Here is a 13,346-nt window from a genome sequence, read left to right as displayed (position 1 = left end):
AGATGACTGTGAGCTTTTATGTGTATGCTGGAAATCAAATTCTTGCCTAGGTCCTCTTTACTAGCTAGCCTCTCTGGAGCTGAGTTGCAATCTGGTTATCCTTTGCTTTACATCTAGTATCCACCTATGAGTGAGGACATACTGTAGATTAACCAACCATCTTATTAAATAAGAAACACAGAGCCAATACAGAGATGAAGCCAAGAGGTCAGAGCAATAGCTAAGAGCTAAAAACCTTACCCTTCACTGTTGCTTTTGTTGTACCTCTCTGAAAAAGAGACCTACTTCCTGTGTCTGTCTTTTTTATAGAGTTTCTGTTCTGCCTTCTCATTGGTTGTAAACCCAAACACATGACCACCTAGTCACTGCCTGCCTATGCAGACCTCCAGGTCTTCTATGGTTGGTATTGAGATTAAAGGCGTGTGTCTCCAATGCTGGCTGTATCTTTGAACACACAGACATCTTCCTAGCTCTGCCTGCCAAGTGCTGGAATTAAAGGCATGTACCACCACTGCCCAGCTCTCGCTATGGCTTGCTAATCCCTCTGACCCCCAGGCAACTTTATTAACATACAAATCACATTTCAGCACAAATAAAATACTGTTATAACATACCATGTTTGTCTTTCTGAGTCTGAGTTACTCACTCAGGATAATATTTTCTAGTTCCATCCATTTGCCTGTAAACTTCATGATGTCATATTTTTTTCTCTGATCAATAGTACTCCATTATGTATATGTACCACATTTTCTTCATCCATTCTTCAGTTGAAGGGCATCTAGGCTGTTTCCAGGTTCTGGCTATTACAAATAATGCTGCTCTGTTCAAACATGTGTCCTTGTGGTATGATTGAGCATTCCTTGGGTATATGCCCAAGAGTTGTATAGCTGGGTCTTTAGGGAGATTGATTTCCAATTTTCTGAGAAAGCACCATACTGATTTCCAAAGCGGCTCTACAAGTTTGCACTCCCACCAACAGTATAGGAGTGTCCCCCTTGTTCCACATCCTCTCCAACATAATCTGTCTTCAGTGTTTTTGATCTTAGCCATATTTATTTTTGAAAATGATTCTATGGGACCAGTGGCAGACACTTGAAATGACTTTAAGAGGTATTGTATAGTTCTAATTCTCCAGTGCTCATTTCTTTTCTTTTTTTAAAATTATTAATTTATTTATTATGTATACAGTGTTCTGTCTACATGGCCAGAAGAGGGCACCAGATCTCATTACAGATGGTTGTGAACCACCATGTGGTTTCTGGGAACTGAACTCAGAACCTCTGGAAGAACAGCCAGTGCTCTTAACCTCTGAGGTACCTCTCCAGCCCTGCTCCTTTTCTTATATGTAATTCAGTTTTATTCTTTTTGTGTGTGTATGTGTGTGTGTGTATGTGTGTGTATGTGTGTGTGTGCATGTGTTTGTGAAGACTGTAGCATAGGCTTTAAAATTCGCAGTGATCTTCCTGCCTCTGAGTCCAGTTTGCTGGCATTATAAGAATGCACTGCTGCTTCCAGCTCAAAAAATAATTTTTATGATCTAAGTCGCCTTTTCTTATGGTGGACAGGGAGGCAAGGAGATGTTGTCAGGACCCCTGATACTGGCGTTGCAGATATTAGTGACCATCTAAATGTACTGGGAATGGAAGCTGGATGCTCTGAAAGAATCTTCAGTGCTCTTAACTGGTGATTCATTTTCCTACTTATGTTTTCTATTCTTGATTATGTTTCCTATCCAAGGTAAACCAGTCAGGGTTACATACTAGATGCTGATGAAAGTGTGGAATTCTCCAGAGAGAATTAACCTCAGGCGAAGATGAGATTGCTAATTGTTTATCCAGTACAACATGGTCAGCCCATTCTCTGTCTCTCTCCCTCTCATATATACATATCCAGCAAAAATGGATGCAGCAGGTGCTACTAATGTATTTCAGCCTAATTCACCTAACTTAATAAGTGAGAAATTGGAAAGGACTTGGGAAGTGATAGAATGAAGAGATAAAAGAGGAAAGTGATGTAATTGTTCTTGCATATTAATTTACGGAAAGAAATTTTAAATTAAAAAGGGGCTAGATTGACCACTCACCAATTGAGAGAACTGAGTGTTTTTATAGAGCACCCAGGTTCCATTCCCAGAACCCACTTGGTAGCTAACCATTTGTTATAATTTTAGTCCCAGGTGAATTCTTCCTTTTTCTGGTCTTGTTAGACACTACGCACAGACACATGCAGGCAAAACATTGTATACATAATTTTTTAAAAAGATAGAAAAAGGAAAGAATAAAATTTTTTACAGTGATGTCATAGCCCTTAGCCATAAAATAAGCCAGGGCTCATTCAAATGAACTCCTGCTGGTGTAGCATGGAAGCAGCTGTGACCCCCTGGTATGTCAGCCTGCTCAGAGGAAAAACAGTTTTGATCTAAGGTTGATAGAGATCATTATAATCGTCTATCAAGGAGCAAAGTAAACAGTGCTGTTAGGTGACTTTTCCATGAAGATATCTGTATTTGTGTTCTCTATCTTTTGTATCTGTGAGAATTGTGGCAATGGTACAGTTATCTTTTAGATCAAACATCAAGATTGACAGGTCACATTGGCCCCAAAGCAATCTACTTTTTACTGGATCATTTCCTTCATTTTCATCTAAGACCTTGTGGTACAAGATGAACATGCCAGAGACATTTCTTTCCATCATTTATATATGTTCCTGCACAACTTTGAGGTAGGAATATCCATAAATGTCTCTGCTTTTATAGTGTGATCATGATCAGAAGTGGATTTGTTAACTTAGCAAGCTTAAGAATATGCAGAGTGCTACAGGAATGTGTCCAGACTTCCTAATCAAAATCCACATGCTTCTTTTGTTAAGGAATAGCATTGTTTTGGAAATAACTCCCATGCTCTCCTTGCCTCCTGAAGTTAAGAAATCTTTCTCATTTTATCTGTCTTGTCTGGAGTGATCGCTATTCTTAATAGTCAAGCTGACTACCTCTTTAATTAATTAAAACCCAAAATATTTGTGTAAACATGTGAGGAATTTTTTTTAAAGGTTTTGAAGTTAAAGACACTTCTTTAATTTGGATCATTTTAGGTGATAGGATCCACTTTTAGCTGCTTGGTGGCAGTGCACACTTTTAACCCCAGGAAGCAGAAGCATTTGGATTTTTTGATTTTGAGGCCAGCCTGCTCAACAGAATGAGTTTCAGGGATACAATGATAAAACCTTTCTTGAAATCACCAAAAAAACCAAAGAATAAGATCCAACTTTAATATGGGTAGCAACTCTTGGTGTCAGCCTACATATATAAAGGATATTGAAGAAGGAAATTCTCTCTTCACCTGCTTGCCCTAGCTCTGGTTACCAATTATTTACTTTACTAGCAGTAGAGCCTACTTCCTTAAAATTGTGGTGTATACTCAAGACCAGCCCAGCTGAGATGTCCAGCCTCATGTACTGAACCACTACTGGACTTTTCAATTTTCCAATGGTAGACAGCCATTGTTAGACTAGCTCTACCACAGCTTGTGAGACATTCTAATAAATCCACTTTGTACACACATGGAGAGATTCATTCTACCAGTCCTGTTTGTTAATATTCTGATCCTGCCCCTTGTAGGCATTCAATGTCCTGACATAAAAGCTTATTCTTAAGAGAAATTTCCACCCATTTCCCTCTCTCTCTCTCTCCTGCTTTCCTCCCAGGAAGTGTGCAAACCTTTGCACTCCTCCCTCTCTTTCTCCCCTCACCCTTTTTTCCTCTTTCTCTTCCCCTTATCTATTCCTCCACTAAATAGACCTCTTCACTCAGTGCTGTCTGAATGTCGTCTTTGTCTGTCACCAGCAGCAGGACACCTTGGCTCTCTACCTGCCAGAGCCTTCTTTATACAATTCATAACACTGTTCATGTACAGAAGCTTGAATAATGCAGTGGGGTTTTTTTTGTTTTGTTTTTTCAACTGCCCTAGGAGTAAGATATGCTGACTATTAACAGTGCTTGCAAGCATATTCTTCCTAGCTTCATTATGCTTTAAATATTCAACTTTCTTTGAAGCTTACCCTTTATTATTATTCATTGGCCAACAGTGTGCTCTAATTTTCAGGAATAAAAATCCTAAAGCAATGAAGCCATATCAGATGAGAGAAAGACCTATTATCTTGTTTGTGATCTACTTCCTGCATTTCTTTCCTGGTTGTATGAAGTCCCTGTGACAACTAGGTAAAAAGTGGGTTCAGTTCACCTGACCTCAACTTGAAGTCACAAAACAAACATTTCCTTTTCTATCTTTTAATCTCTCTTTGGTTATTAATATTCTGGGCATCCTTCCACCTGTGTGACGTGGAATCACTCCACGCGACATAGTATAGTGGGCTGTACATGCTAGCCACACTGTGTCCAGGATGAAGAAGGGGAAGTGCCTACCAAGAGCAGAAAGACAGCAGGGTCTACTATTGGAGCCAAGGGTAAGTGCTATTGAAATGTAAATGTTTAGAAAAGGTCTGTGTCTGTGGTGGAAGGCAGGATCAGGAACCATTGTGCTGTGACTTTAAGCAGAGTGTAACCCTATGAGAGTTGCTCTTGTCACTCAGGCCTCACTAGCCAATCAGGCCCTCCAGGTGACCTGCCAGTCAGAAATGGTACAGGATTCTTCCAGCTGCTAGCTTCAAGCTTGACTTTGAAGAGAAACTGGCAGCAGCAGTTTTGTGTTGTGTGCTGTGCTGTGTGTGCTGGTACAGAGAGCTGAGCAAAGAGCCTGGGTAAGCTGGAAAACCACAGCATTGTGAGTAAGGTTCTGGAGCCAGAGTGGTGCGTCCTTCTCAGATCTGGGTGGGAAACTTCAGCCAGAATCCCTGTCTTGTGAGGTCCCATTTGGTCCTTGAAACTTCCTATTCCCAGGGCAGGCCTCTGGATAACTTTGCTCTGTGGGCCGAATCTGTTCACATAAGTGGGAGTAGGGAGGTGTGTACAGAAACATCTTTATAGTGAACTTTAACATGCTTTTGGTGCACTCATTGAAAGCAGGCCTACTTTGTCCAGTACCTTCTAGAGGTTCAGCACTTTGTATTTAACTTTCATGTGTAAGATCCATTTATAGTTAATTTTGTGGAGGTTGTAAAAGGCATCTCATGTGTTGCGTTGCACTCTACAAGTAAGATGTGAGAGAGAAGATTTGAAATGGTGATATAAGGATTTATTAATTCTTAGGAGATAGTAAGTCTCACAAAATAGAATTTAACTGAGGGAGTACTGCCTCAGAAAAAAAACCCTGCCAGGCAGTGGTTACGCACACCTTAAATGCCAGGACTCAGAAGGCAGAGCCAGGCAGATCTCTGTGAGTTTTAGACCAGCCTGGTCTGCATAGCAAGATCCAGGATAGGCACCAAAACTACATGGAGAAACCCTGTGTTAAAGAAAAGAAAACCACTCAAAGTTAAGAGTATTGTAGCCAGGCCTGTTAGAGATTAGGACAATAGGATACACATTTGTTTACCAGGATTGTCCATAATTTTGGCTGCAACCAAACAATTATAAAGGAGCCACCCCTGATTTAAAACAAACCACCAGGCCTAACACTGTATGAAAGAATGGGAATCTAACAAACTGCTCATTGAGGAATTACAGGGTCATAACCAACCTTAAGTCCTGGTATGCCAAAAAATTCCACTTTTCTTCTAAAGAAAAACCAAGGTCTGCCATATGGGCAATATGACACCAGGTGACAACTATTTGAAAAGTAAAACACTAGCAGTTCAGTGATGGTGCATGACTTTGCCCAGCACTCACTCAAGAGGCAGAGTCAGGTTCATCTCTGTGAGTTTGGGGCCAGCCTGGTTTGAAGAGTTATGTCTAGGACAGGCTCCAAAGCTACAGAGTTAAAATCTGTCTCAATGAAAAAAAAAAAAGAAAGAAAGAAACCTAGAACACTCTTACATTTCTTTAGGCCTTCAGGCAGGGATTAGGAAAATTCTTGGGAGAGCTAGTAACAGCCTGGGGCATAGGCCTTGGGAGCTTTCCCTAAAGGCATAACATATTGACAATAAAACAGAGCTCCTTCACTAAAATCAGGAATATGCTTTGAAGAGCAGGCAATGATTTTGAATCAGGGCCTTTGTGGTGGGGTTGCTTCAGGTCCCAAGAATCCAACTCTTTCACCAAATATGGCTATGGTTATCCATCCACACATCACTGTGGGCTTAGTCAGTAATATGCTTGAGATACCCTTTTTCCCCTTGTGCAGCATGGTTTGATTAGCCTCATCTCTGAGTCTACCCTGTTGTATGATACTTTCTGCTGACTTCCTAGAACTTCCCCATTTCCTTCCATTTTGCCCCTAGAAGTAGTGTGAAGGTGCTATTCTTCTTAAGAAGCATAGTTGACATGAGACATACCTTGTGCAAGACCTCTCCACCCCAGCTTTTATCTTTTCTACAGCATATTTTGCTTTCTTTCTCATCCCTTGTGATCGTCAACTCAGGACCCTGTCACTGAAGCATGTCCTGCTGTTTCACATCACTGGGTACTTAAGTAATAATTTTGGAAATATCTTTACTGTGTAAGTTTCCTATGTGTACAAGGGGGTAGACTTGCAGTCTTCTGTCGCTATTTAAGTTGTTCAATGTGCAACCTGGAGCCTGAACCTCTATGTCACAAGGTTCATAGAATATGTGGAATGCAAAATTTAATCACAGCTGGATAAAAGCAAGTTAGAACAAAAAATGGAACACCAAAGGTAATTTTGTTGGTAGGTAGAACCTGAGAATGTTGTATTTTGAAAGAATGTGGATGATATCAGGACTTTAGGTGGCAAAAATCATAGAAAGTTTCACAGAGAACTTTACTGACCTGTCTTGATGACCAGGAAGATACAAATGTTAAGAATAATAGCAGAAAGTGGAGATTGAGAGTATAGAATTTCAGTAGGAAATAGACTCAATAAAAATTAAGCAGCCAGGCAGTGATGGCCCATGCCTTTAATCACAATGCTTGGGAGGCAAAGGCAGGTGGATCTGTGTGAGTCTGAGGCTAGCCTGGGCTACAGAGTGAGTTCCAGGATAGGCACCAAAGCTACACAAAGAAACCCTGTCTCAGAAAACAAACAAAACCCCATAAATTATTATGCCTGGCAGTGGTGTTGCACACCTTTAATCCCAGCACTTATGAGGCAGAACCAGGTGGATCTCTGTGAGTTTGAGGTCAGCCTGGGCTACCTGGTGAGCTCCAAAAAACCAAAAAAATGAATGAATGAGTGAATGAATAAATAAATAAATAAATAAATAAATAAATAAATAAATAAATAAATAATAAATACATAAATAAGCTAGAGGCCATTTGTATGATATTTTGACTACAAAATTTTATTTGGGTTTAAGTCATGGAAGGGTTAAAGAAGGTAATTCCTACTCCTAGAAAGCAACTTCATACAAAACCTGCTGCACCTCAGGTCCAAGCATGTCAGTGTCCATCTGAATTAAGAAGTCAAGCTTTGCAGGATCACCCATCATCTACTTGTCCTGGAAACAAGAAAGAATCAATATTTAACATCATGGATTCTTAGTCTGGGGTTCAGATCAGCATTGTTGCAGAATTCTATGTTTAAGAGTCAGAAACCCAGTGAGGAGACTGTGAGAGTCCATCGCATGAAGTTGTGAGGATGAAGCCTGGTATTACTGGTTTTTGTTTTTTAACTCTTTACTCTTTTGGGGGCCTGCCACTCAGCTCTCAAATAAATCACACACAGGGAGGCTTATTCTTTTTTATAAGTGCCTGGCCTTAGTTTTGCTTGTATCTAGGCAGCTTTTCCTAACTTAAGTTCTCTCATGTACCTTACACGCCTGGGCTTTTATCATTCTCTATTCTGTATATCTTTCTTTACTTTTCACTCCATGGTTTGTAGTGTAGTAGGGTGGCTACCCCCTGGTGTCCTCTCTTTTTCTTGCTCCTTCGTTTTTTCTTTTCAGTTTTCTCTTCCAATTTGTTCTCTCTGCCAGACAGCCCTGCCTAACTTTTTCTGCCAAGCTACTGACTGTTAGACAAGTTGATATTTTAGACAGGCAAAGAATCACAGCCTCACAGAGTTAAACATATGCAACATAAAAGAATGCAAGTTACTTTTGTATCTTAAAATAATTGTTCCACAGCATAGACAAATATAACACATCTTAAAATAATATCTTGCAACAGCCTGGATTACATTTTGTGACCACATGATGTTGGGATACCTAAGGTATGGGACATCACCCATGGAGCACTAGCTGCATATATGGAGATGAAGTAAAGGGAGAATTATATGAGAAGTTGCATGAATAAGGCCATCTGAGCCTGTTGATAATAAATCCTCATGCATCTGAGATAGAGGTAGAGAATTTGATGTCTGTCCTGCTCTATTTCAGTATTGTCTTTGCCTAATCTTCCCTTGGTATGTCTCCATTTCTCTATGTTATATTTTAAATGGTATTCTGTGCCATTGTATTTTGGAAAGTTATAATCCATTTTCTGATTTCACAAATGTCACCATGAAGAGACCATATCATGTATGTCAGAAGAGGATTTGAATATTTGAAGTAGTGTAGGGGATGTTGCAAACTATGAGGATCATTGAAGTGATTAAATGCATTTTCTTCCTAGATGATCATGAGTCTATAGGTACCTGGTTTAGAATATTTTTGATTGAATGAAAAACCTCTCAGACACAAGAATCTATGTGAACATGTGTCTCCCCTTGGTGACTTTCTTTTGATTGCATCTTTAGTAGGAGGAGCCTTTTGGAAGAAAATTCCTCACTAGTTGTGTGATATGCATCTCTATAGCCTCAACTGATTTCCTGTTCTTTGTACTGAGTTGCCATTGAAACGAATCAGCCAGCTTCCTTTTATTGTCATGCCTTCACCACTATTAGAGATTCTATCTCTGTATCACATAAAGTTGAATAGAAGCAATTGCTATTCAGTGCTAAGGCAGTTTGTTAGCCTGATCTTTTAATTATGTTGGTTATTTTTAAATAAAAGGTTTGTCTGTGTAGCCCAGAGTGTCCTGAAAGGAGTTCTGTAACCCAGGCTGGCCTGGAACTCAGAAATCTCCCTGATTCTGTCTCCCAAGTCCACAGACTAATGTGAGTAATTAACATTCCTGGCTGTTTTGCTTTTATATTATTGAATGATGGGCTTGGGATGTAGGATTTTGTAAATGTCAAGCATATGCTGTTGTACTGAGCTCCACACATACCTTGAATTTTTAAATTTGACACAGGTTATCATTCTATTTCTCTATTTGGCATGCATTTATGATATTAACATTCTTGAGCCTTCTGAGTCATTGCATTGCAGCTGCATGAACTTCCTCCTGCCTGTTACATTTGTTTTGAATTTTGAAATGGATGAGTATTTTATCTGAATGCATGGATATGCACCATGTGGGTACTTGATCCTCACAGTGATCAAAAGATGGTCTCAGTAACCCTGAACTTGGAATAAAGGATAGTTGTGTTCCCTCATAGAAGTATTGGCAATTGAGCCCACCTCTATGCAAGACCAGCAAGAGCTCTTTACTAGCTTCCCTTCTCTCTTGTATAATCTGTGTTGATTATTTATGGTCAACATTTATATGGCTAATGCTTTCATGTTTCCCTTTATAACTATTTAAATATGCAGTAATTTTTGGTAAATTGTTACTATGTTATAGTTTGAATTGTGGCACTTCAGGATTCTTGAGGAATACAAAACTAAAGTAAATGCATAACTCTTTGTAGGAACTTCAGTAAAAACTTCCTAGTTCTTTCTTTCTTGTTCTGCTGAATTTTGCTTGGGAGACAGGGTCTCAACATGCACTATAGGATTTCCTAGACCTGACTGCATAGACTAGGCTGGGATTCAACTCAAATGCAGATATACCTGCCTCTGCCTTCTGAGTCCTGCCATTAAAGGAATGAGCCAATATACCCAGTTTGTCCATCTTATTTTTCCTTATAGTTAGTAATTGTTGATACAATTTCTCTGATGTGTACTCTATACTGTTGATCTGTTTACTTGTCTCTCTATATTTGTTAATAAGCATTGCTCTTGCAAGGTGATATCTCACTCAAAGGGTACAGAAATGACAGAAGTGATCCTCCTATTCAGCTTCCTTCAAAAGGGACTTGTTGATTACCTATAATTTGTATGTCATGAAGTAAGTGTGGGGAGCATCAGAATTACATATCTATACTCTCAAAGAAGTATACATTTACAATGATGTAAGTATTATGGTTTCTCTTGTACACATGTATGGGATATTTTAGAATGCAGTGACCTATGATGATGTTCATGTTGACTTCACTTGGGTGAGTGGACTTTACTGGATCCTTCCCAGAAGAATCTCTACAAAGATGTGATGATGGAAACCTACAGGAACCTCACTATTATAGGTAAGATAGATTTTTCTTCACATATTAAAATGAGAGGACAACTGTTCTTAGGTTTTGGATGCTTCTGTGTAATTTGATTGAGAAAGAATATTAGGTGAATAAATCAGTCATATTCTAAGTTTGACTGAATATAGTAACATAAATTTTGGACAGTTTTAAAGAAAATAACATATTTTCTGGTACTTTATCTTAGGATACAATTGGGAAGACCATAATACTGAAGAGCAACTTCAAAGTTCTAGAGGAGATGGAAGGTAATTTTCTTGTGCATGTTGATAAAAATGTGCTTCTACAGAAATTAAAATGTGTCCTGGAAGTTTTAACCACAAGCAACAGTGTAAAGGAGCACTGATTAAAGTATAGCAATGATTATTAAATTTTCAGAAAACCATATATCTCTACTTTAAGTTATTGAAATAAATTTACAAGGCATTCTTAAAAAAAAGACAAGGGAAAAATTCCTTAGCAGATACCTCAATTTGAATCATAGTACCATGGGAAATATGCTATAGAACTGGCAATTAATTCATTTCATACTACTCATATTATAAAATTATACATAGTGAAGAGGTGATAATTATATTTTTAGAGCTTTTTAATAAGCAAATAGTGAATAGTAATGGTAATGTAGTTTGTAAACTTGTTGTGATTGTGCTGCTAAGAGAAGGGGCCGTTAGAGTCAAGAGTCTACTGTCAGTTATTGTGAAGAAACCTTAACAGTATAGGAAAATTTATTAATGCAATGCAGATGATGAAGCTCTGTCACTTTCCAATTTTCTTCAAATATATGAATAACTTCATATATAAAAATATTCTGTATATGTGAATCATGTAATAAAGGATATTCCCAACACAAGTATCTTCACAGATGCAAACCAACTCTTAATAAAGTGGAATAAGATGAGTGTGAACAATGATAAAACCTTAATATCTCATTCTTCTTTACAACTGAACAAAATTGTAAAATTAATTCATACAGATATAAAGATTAAACAGTGTATTAGATGTGATAATGTTTTTACATGTCCCATAATTTTTGCAGTCATGAACAAAATCAAACTGGAAAGAAACATACTATATACACTCAATGTATTAAAGATCTTTTATATCCCAGTACTCTTCAAATGTATGAAAAAGAAGATACTGGAGAGAAACCCTATGAATATAATCAATGTGGTAAAGCTTTTGAATTTCAAAGCCATCTTCAAGAACATAAAAGAAAGCATACTGGAGAGAAACCCTATGAAGGAAATCATGGTGATAAAGCCTTTTCATGTCAAAATAGTCTTCAAATGCATAAAAAAAACCTCATATTGGAGAGAAACCCTGTGAATGTAATCCGTGTAGTAAAGCCTTTACACAATTCAGTAGTCTGCAAAAGCATACAAGAACCCATTCTGGAGAGAAACCCTATGAATGTAATTTGTGTGGTAAAGCCTTTGCACAATTCAGTTATCTTCAAAGGCATACAAGAACACATACTGGAGAGAAACCTTATGAATGTAAAGAATGTGGTAAAGCCTTTGCATATCACAATAATCTTCAGAGGCATAAAAGAACACATACTGGAGAGAAACACTATGAATGTAATCAGTGTGGTAAAGCCTTTACAAGTCATAACCATCTTAATACACATAAAAGAACACATACTGGAGAGAAACCACATGTTTGCAATCAGTGTGGTAAGGCCTTTGCCCTTCACAGTCATCTTCAAAGACATAAAAGGCCACCTCCTGGAGATAAACCATATGAATGTAATCAATGTGGTATAACCTTTGCATGTCACAAAGTTTTTCAAACACATAAAAGAAAACATACTGGAGAGAACCACTATGAATGTGATCAGTGTGGTAAAGCCTTTGTACAGCAAAGTCATCTTAAAGAATATAAAAGAAAGCATACTGGAGAGAAACCCTATGAATGTAATCACTGTGGTAAAGCCTTTGCCTGGCACAGTACTTTTCAAATGCATAAAAGAACACATACTGGAGAGAAACCCTATGAATGTATTCAGTGTGGTAAAGCCTTTGTAATTCACAATCGTCTTCAAATACATACAAGAACACATACTGGAGAGAAACCCTATGAATGTAATCAGTGTGGTAAAGCCTTTGCATTTCATCGTAATCTTCAAATGCATAAAAGAACACATACTGGAGAGAAGCCCTATGAATGTAAAGAATGTGGTAAAGCCTTTGCATATCACAATCATCTTCAAATGCATAAAGTAACACATACTGGAGAGAAACCGTATGAATGTAATCAGTGTGGTAAAACCTTTGCACATCACAGATATCTTCAAAGGCATAAAAGAACACATACTAGAGACAAACTCTATTAATGTAATTAGTGTGGTAAAGCCTTGGCATGTCATTACAATCTGCAAAGACATAAAAGAACATATACTGGAGAGAAAACATATGAATGTAATTAGTGTGGTAGAACCTCTGCACAACTCAATTGTCTTCAGTATGAAATTTCAATATGCACCTATATGAAAAAGTTATGGAGGCCATCTGCTTATAAAGTATTTGTTAAGCCTTTAGGCAACGCACATATAATCAGTTACAGAAGAGTGTGTTTTAAATAGAAAAGTATTTGACAATGTCAAAAAATGTTCAGGCATTATGGTGTCTGCTTTTATATTGTTTACAGCAAAACATTCATGGAAAATTTTATGAATTTATGAAACCTTTTGTATAGGGTAAATGAGGCAGCCACTTAAACAAACACTGACCCTGAAAATAGGGCCAGGGAATGACACACCTTTTGGCCCTGAAATCAGAGTGAAAAACATCCTGACATTAAAATCAGAGTCAAAGAAACACACTTTGTTCCTGAATCCAGAACCAGTTATAACAAATTGAGTTGTAGCTGAGAAGAAACGGACATCTCTGTTAGAAATTCTAATAAAGCACAACAGAAAATGAATTGACAGCTCTGCTGAGA

General features: G+C 38.0%; 1 pseudogene; it reads left to right on the top strand.

Moving 5' to 3' along the window:
* The first annotated feature begins 10,277 nt into the window (after positions 1 to 10,277).
* Positions 10,278 to 12,903, top strand: LOC131901104 (zinc finger protein 431-like; annotated as a pseudogene).
* Positions 12,904 to 13,346: the final 443 nt, after the last annotated feature.

The sequence above is a fragment of the Peromyscus eremicus genome, unplaced genomic scaffold (assembly GCF_949786415.1).
Source record: "Peromyscus eremicus unplaced genomic scaffold, PerEre_H2_v1 PerEre#2#chrX_unloc_2, whole genome shotgun sequence".
In the NCBI taxonomy this organism is placed as follows: Eukaryota; Metazoa; Chordata; class Mammalia; order Rodentia; family Cricetidae; genus Peromyscus; species Peromyscus eremicus.
This window is presented reverse-complemented; position numbering and strand designations above follow the sequence as displayed.